The sequence below is a fragment of the Petaurus breviceps genome, unplaced genomic scaffold (assembly GCF_028583685.1).
Source record: "Petaurus breviceps papuanus isolate PSGF00001 unplaced genomic scaffold, PetGlider_PUasm1.0 90535, whole genome shotgun sequence".
NCBI lineage: Eukaryota > Metazoa > Chordata > Mammalia > Diprotodontia > Petauridae > Petaurus > Petaurus breviceps.
In genome coordinates, this window is record NW_027187270.1 from 2721561 (window position 1) to 2729131 (window position 7571).

The 7571-nt window shown below is 46.8% G+C and overlaps 1 protein-coding gene across 1 annotated transcript in view; it reads left to right on the plus strand.

Moving 5' to 3' along the window:
* Nucleotides 1-7571, plus strand: part of GABRQ (gamma-aminobutyric acid type A receptor subunit theta) — a 76632-nt gene that overhangs the window by 13458 nt on the left and 55603 nt on the right. The window lies entirely within an intron of this gene.

Sequence of the window (7571 nt, forward strand, 5' to 3'; positions counted from 1 at the left end):
GAGAGAGAGAGGGGAGAGACAAAGAGAGGGGAGAGAGAGACAGAGAGGGAGGAGAGAGACAGAGACAAGAGAGAGGGGAGAAAGGGACAGAGAGAGAGAAGCTTAATGATGTCCTATACACATACTCACTAATCCATAATACTAACCCTCCTATCAGCCCCTCTCTGGCCCAATCACCAAGGCCAAAGAACAGGAATGCACCATCCAGTTCACCTTGACGGTCACTTTACCTCTTTGGTGTCATCATGGTGCAGTTGAAAAATAGATAGATTTGGAGTCAGAGGGAAGTGGTTAAGAGCACTAGCCCCAGCCAGGAAGACCTGAATTCACATTTGACCTCACCTAGCAGGTGTGTGACCCTGGGCAAGTGAGTGCACCTCTCTGCCTCAGTTGTAAAACAAAGGGGCTGGCCTCAGTGACCTCTGAGATCCTTTCCCCCTCTAAGTCCCCCTGATCTTTTAAATACTGGCTCAGCTATATCACTTTGAGTGAGACCTCCCCTCTCTGGGCCTTACTTTCCTCACCTGTAAAATGAGGGGGTTTGGTCTAGATCAGAGCTACCAAATATACAGCCCACCTGCCCCCAAGCAGCCAGAACCAGACTGAATGAAATGGAATTGAGAAATATTTAACAAAATGATAAAAATACAATAAAACATGTGTAACATTTAATTTTAAAACTAAGTCAGTATATGTATAGATGAGCGGCCTCCATTTCTCTTAGTTTCACAGCCCTGGTCTAAATGGTCTCTGAAGTCCTTTGAGTCAGTCAGTCAATCAACAAGCATTTGTTAAGCCCCTACTGTGTGCCAGGCACTGTGCTAGGGATAAGAAAACGAAAAGCCCTTTGGGGCCTCCATCATGGAGCTTCCATACTATTTAGGGGGGATAACGTGGCTCTGTAGAGTTACATACAAATTATGGAGAAAATAAGCACAAGGAGTTTTGAGGGGCACAGGCCTAGCAGCTGGAGGGATCAGAACAAGGCTCGGGGTAGAAGTGTCTTCCCACCCACCCCCTCCAGGTTCATTGTAGCCTGGTTTCTTCTGATTCCAAAGGAGTGGGGGGAGGTGAGTGGAGATGGGGAAGACAGCCAAGAACCAGTGCTAGGGCACAAGACGTGAAGTAGTCATGTGTGAGTCATTATTAAAAATAATTATACTACGGCTACAAGGTGTTGCATAAGCCATGGTCAGCCATGGATGTCTAGGATAGGGGAAAAGGAGGGGGACTCTGGAGGTACCAGGGGATTGGAAAGGTTGGGAAGGATGCAGGGGACAGGAGCAGCTGCCCTTCGCCCCCACTCTCTTCTCTCTGGCCACACCTATCCTACCCATTCACTCCTTTAGGCTCCTCTGGATCCATAGGGAGGCAGGACAATTGAAGTCTCTCAAAGGAGAGGTAGATGACTAATGCCAATTCCTTAAGCCTCCCTTCAGCCCAGGTCCAAGTAGAGTGGAGAGTGGGCTTCAGTGTCCCTCTCATCCTTATCCCTGCTCCCTCTTCTCAATGAGCCCCACCTCCTCCCCTCAAAACTAGAGGGAGGGGGCTCTGGGCTTCCATAGAGGAAGGCACCAACTCCCCGTTTTCAGGCCATCCTGTACTGGGGTACTCTTCATAAAACAAGATTTGGGCTTCCCAGATGCTTGGTGTGCACTTGGGTGGATTCCATTGAAAGTTCATGTGGGGAGAGGCTAGGGGGCACAGTGAATAGAGCACCGGCCCCAGAGTCAGGAGGACCTGAGTTCAAATCCGGTCTCAGACACTTAACACAAAACTATCTGTGTGACCTTGGGCAAGTCACTTAACCCCAAATTGCCCTCTAAAAGAAAAAAAAAAGAAAAGAAAGTTCATGTGGTCTTCCAGTTTCCCCTGTGCAAATGGGCTAACTCCCATCCTACATTTCTTATTTGTATCCAATGGCTCTTTTGGCAGGTAGCTAGCAGCCCCTCAGGCCCTGGGCCTGCAATCCCCCTCCAAAAGGCCACTTGGGCTGTTCTCCATTCTGTCTCTGCTCCCTAGCTAACATCCTTTTCTGAGGGTCTAAAGCAGTGCCACCTTCTTTACCCACAAGTCCCAGTATTTGGCTAGCTGGCCTCCCAGGCTCTCTCCTTGATCCTTGGTCTCTCTAGCCCCCTCCCTCCCACCCTAGTCTGCCTTTTCTTGCCCCTCCATCTTAATCTCTCCTTACTTCTAGCCTAAGATAGAAAGGTGAAAAAGAAAGGGGGATATTGATTTCTCTATCAAGTCTACAGGAGAGAAATAATCACACATGCTTTTAAATCTTAGAGATTTTTCCTCTCTGTACCTCTAGAGAGGGGCTATTTCTCCTGATGCCAATTCTAGATGGCATTACTATGGCATTTTAAGGTTTACAAAGCACTTTACCTCATTTTATTTGATATTCAAGTCTTTGGAGTAGGTGCCTTGATCTCATTTTCCACAGGAAGAAACTGAGGCTTAGCATTTGACCTGAGGACACCTCCAGGAAGGATGAGAATGGAATTCGAACCCAGGTCTTGGTGACTCCATGATCCAGTGCTATCACTGCAGCTCTCTTGAACAGTCAGGAAGGGGCGACCTTCTCCTCCACCCAGTCCTGGCAGGAGCCCATTCTTGCCAAACATTCCCACTTTCATTAGTGCTATTCCCTCTTCTTAGCTGTTTCTTTTTCATAATCTGGAGGAAGTGAAGCAGGGTAGATAGGTGAGCTATAAGGGTAGGGGAAGAAGGTCCCTGGGCCAGGTTAGCCCAGGATTGGAGGCCAACCAATCCCAAATGGGCAGCCAGGCCCCTAGGCAGTATGTCCTTGCTGGACCCTTTCAACCCCTACCCTCTTGGCATGACCCTCTCTCAGAAATGGAGCAAAGCCTCCATCTGATGCCAGAAGGAGGACATGCCCACTGGGGATTGTGGTTCAGTTTAAAATTTTAAAAGGCCTCCTTCTTCCTGAACTCAGCCATAGCAGGCCTGGGGAGAACCCATCCCCTCTCTCCCTCCAGGGGCCTGGCCTTAATCCCTCCCCCACACCAGGTACCAGTCAATGGAATTTCCCAAGTCACCTCAGCACCCTCACTTGGCCAGCCTTCCAAGGAACCAAGGTTTCTTGCTTTCTTGCCTGCTCTCTGGGGTCTGCCTGTCCCTTGAGGCACGAGCAATAGAACAGGAGATTCTCAGTAGATTGACACTCCATGTCCAACAGCTTTTTAACTTGGGCATAAAGGAAATGTTAGAGTTAGAGAGGGACCCCAGGGACCCCAAAGTCCAACCCACTGTTTCACAGATGGGGAAACTGGGCTGCCGGGAGGGGAAGAGACTCAACCCAAGCCTTCTTAGTGAGTCATCAACCAGGGCAGGATTGGAACCCAGGTCTCCTGACTCCCCCAGGCTGGTACAAAGGAGACTATCTTAAGACATGGCCAGTGCAGGGATTTGTTTTAATTATGAAGATTTTCTCTTTCTTTTCAGTAGGGGAGAGGAAGGTAGGAAGTAAAAAGAAATGCTTGATAATTAGAAAAAGATATAATTCTTTTTTAAAAAGCTCCTGCCAAGGATGGTATTCTGATAAAAGGGGAGATGAGTGGGGCTTAGGATTAGAGGCTTAGATGTTGCCCATAAACTTAGGCTGGAAGGTTATCTAGTCCAACCCCCTCATTATACACATGAGGAAACTGAAGCCAAGAGGTTTAGTGACTTGACCAAGGTCACCCATTTACTGACTAGCAAACCACACCCCCCTCCCCACTCTATCTTGGCCCTGTCCCAACCTCTATGTGCCTCTTGAAGGCAGAACCTACTGTTCTAATTGGGGTTTTTGCTTAGGAAGAGGACAGTTTTAACTGATGAGGCCAGAGGATGGATGACAGAGTAGAACCATATAGAGCCAGGATAGAATTGCAAAGGCCTCAAAATCTAGCAGAGTGGACTGTGCACTCCAATGGGGGCTAAGAAAGCTGGTTTCTAATTCTGTCTCCATATTTAATTAGCTATGTGACCTTAGGCAAAGCATTTTCCTTCTCCAGGCCCAAGTTTCTTCCTCCGTGAAATGGGGAGATTGATGCTAGCCTTGCCTGTTCATCTCAGTTATATTGAGATGTTCTAATAAGCTAGCAATATATTAAAGTGCTTTGGATAGGATGAAATGCCACACATATGGACCATGTTCTTTCTGACACTGATGGAGCCTAATGGAAATCAGATTGGTGGAGGTGAAAATAGGCAATCCTTGGCTCTCCCAGAAGCTGAGGTCTTGCCTGAGGAGCATCAGCCTGAGGAAAGGCTGGGCAATTGGGAGAAGACCCAGGGCAGCTGGGTTTCAGTGGGAGACTCTGAGGGTCTTGAGGGGCTGGTATGAGAGGGGAAGGGGAAGTTCAGAAAATCCTCAGAAAGGAAATGGCCAGGTTGTCCCTGTTAAGCACTTAGAAGAGGCCTCTGCAAAAAAGTGTCTAGAATGAAGGACGTGTCAGTCCTGCTATGCTCCGCCCAGAAGTATTGTTTTGGGGAGGGAGTCACATTTTAGGAAAGACATTAACACACTAGAGGTAGATTAGGAGAGGATGGCAAGGGACCTTGAGCTCAGGCCATATTATGCTCTGTTAAAGAAAATGAGAATGCTAGCTGTGTGACCTTGGGCAAGTCACTTTAACCCCAATTGCCCTGCCTTCCCCCCTCCAAAAAGCAAGAAAAAAATGAGAATGCTAGCCTGGAAAAGAGAAGGCTTAAAGGGGACATAATGGCTGCCTTCACACAGCAGACACTCTGTTATATAAAGCAGGGATTGGGATAATTCTGTGTTGGTCCCAACTAGGACTAAGGGAGAAATGTTACAAGGAGGTATTTTGGGGTCAATACAAGGAAGAATATTGATGTGGGAGTCATTCCTGAATCAACTGTCAAATCACCGACTTATCAGATCAAAGATTTGATTTGGTAAAAAGCTAGAAGAAAGAACGATAATTAAAAAAAGATGTGACATTCAATTTAAACATACTTCTGTCCTATTAACTATTCAAACAAGTAATTGATAAAGAAAAACTGATAATGGACAGCAGAAATGACACTGACATGCATTGTAATTTTATTCAGACAGTTAACTATAGCACAAATCAATTGCCGAAACAGACCAAAAGAACCACAAAAGACCTTTGTCAACAAATATTTGGTTTACTTGAGATTCATACAAGGCACAAAACAGGGAGATATGTGCTCTCCAAAGGTGTTCACCACCGTGATGGAAGAGATCCAACACAGAGGCCCAAGTGGAAACAGGAGTCCTGGGTCAAGAGTGACAAGGTAGACAGGTAACAAGATGACAGGTAGACAGGAGAAAGCGTGGAAAGTTTCCAGTTGGGAAGACCCCCAGAGGAGGATTTATGGGAGCACAAATACAAGAAGCACATGGGATGGACAGGTATGGAGGAGTTGCAGTCTGTGTCATCAGGAGGAAACACCCAAATTGATGTGATCACAGATCCTGTTGAGTGAAGACAAACTTCCAAACAATCAGAAATTGAGCAGTACAACAAGCTTCCTTCTAAGGGTGTGAGCTCCCAATCACTGATGATTTCCTAGCAGACACAAATAGCTTCTTGTCAGAGGTATAGTAAAGAAAATTCTTGCACAGGGCAGAAGGGGGCTCAAAATGTTCAATAAGGTTCCTTTCTACCATTGCTAGAAAGTCCAAAGAGCCTTTCCTGGAACCTTTTTCATTGCTTCAACCACCACTGAAGGACCTCTCTCCTTCCCAGACTCTGGGTCTGCCCTGTCCTTATCCTGTCCATATCAGACTGGAAAGCACTAGGCTCAGAGTATGACTGCCATTAGGCAATGGGCAGAGAAAGGATACTCTCTGAGAGTGTCCAGGACTAAGGAGTTCTGCTGGCTTCTGCCCTGGCCAGACCATGGCTGGATTACTATGTTTAAGGTCTGGGTACCACATTTTAGGACACTGACAAACCAGAGAGAGTCCAGACCATGGTAAGGGAAGTAGAGACCATGCCACAGAGGTGCTTAGCCCAGAGAACAGATTTGAAAGTTCCACTGGGTGTCTAACTGTCACCTCAATTCCATTGAAATATCTCTTAAGTGCATGTTATATGCAAAGCAGTGTTCTGGTGACTGGGAGAGATACAAAGTCTAGCTAATGCACTGCCCCACCCCCACAAAGCCCAAAGTCTACTAAATCCAGCATTCAGACACTTAGGGTGCTGAGCCTCACTTTCCTCATCTGTAAAAGCCGGGGGGGGGGTTTAAACTAGATGACCTCTGATCCTCCCAGTTATAGATCTGTGATCTTGTGCTATAGCTTAGGAAAGAAGCCAGGGCTAAAGCTGGAGATCTAAGGAGAGTCAACACTATGGAAATAGGGGAGGTGTCCAAGGGAGAGATGATAGAGAAAGAAGATCAGGGAGTCACAGACTGGAGCCTTGGGGGCTACCCACATTTAGAAGGTGGGAAGGGGAAGCAAGTGAAGAAGCAGAACCAGATAGCACAGTAGAAGCCAAAGCGATGGAGTTAGAGACAGTGGCAGCTTCTGCCTCGAGGTTCAGAAAGATGAAGATTGAGAAAAGGCCACTGGATTTGGTGATCCTGATGGCTGACGATTTCCAAAAGAGCAATCCTGTGAAATGGTGGGGTTAGAAGCCTGACTTGCAAGGAATGAAGGAATGAATTGTTAGTGGGAGATAATTTAGGCAGTTGAGATAGATGGCTCCTTTGGAAGACACTGATGGTGGAAAGGAAAGAGGGGGAGGGAGGATAATAGCTTTTGTTGTTATTCAGTCATTTTTTAGTCGTGTCTGACTCTTAGTGACCCCTCTTAAGGTTTTCTTGGCAATGATACTGGAGTGGTTTGCCATTTCCTTCTCCAGCTCATTTTACAGATGAGGAAACTGAGGCAAATGAGGTTAAATGACTTGCCCAGGGTCACACAGATAACAAGTTTCTGAGGCCAGATTTGAACTCAGATCTTCCTGACTCCAGGCCCAGAACTCTATCCACTGCAGCGTCATCTATTGCCCTAGGGTAATAGCTGGAGGAAGTCAGAGGATCAAGGGAGGATGGGTTAAGCTCGAGGCCAACGTTGTGTGGCTCTGCAGCCCAGTAGGCTGTTGCACCTGGACCTAGTTGGGAGATCATCTAGACCTCAGAAGATTTAATGCAGGAATTGGAAGAAGGGAGAAGGAAGAGTGAGGACAGAGGCTAGTAATAAGGAAAAGGGAAGAGTGAAAGAGGAAAGAATTTGGAAAAGAGAAGAAAAGGGTGAAAGAGAAAACAGGATGAAGAATAGGGCACAAAGCAAAGGGGTAAGAGAAGGGAAAATACACAGAGGATGGAGGAACCAGCAGCTTTGGCAGGAAAACAATTACTACCCCCAGATCCCTGCCAATTGGTAAATGTTCCATTTTTCCCTTTACTGTTACATAAACCACACTTAAAATCATTCAAAAGTAACCATCAGTGATTCAGCCATGCTGAGATTGTCATTCCCCAACCCTATCTTCTCTCTTCACTGTCCTCTCTCCTCCCACCCATGAAAGCAAGGCCCCAAGCTCTACGCCCCCCACCCATGA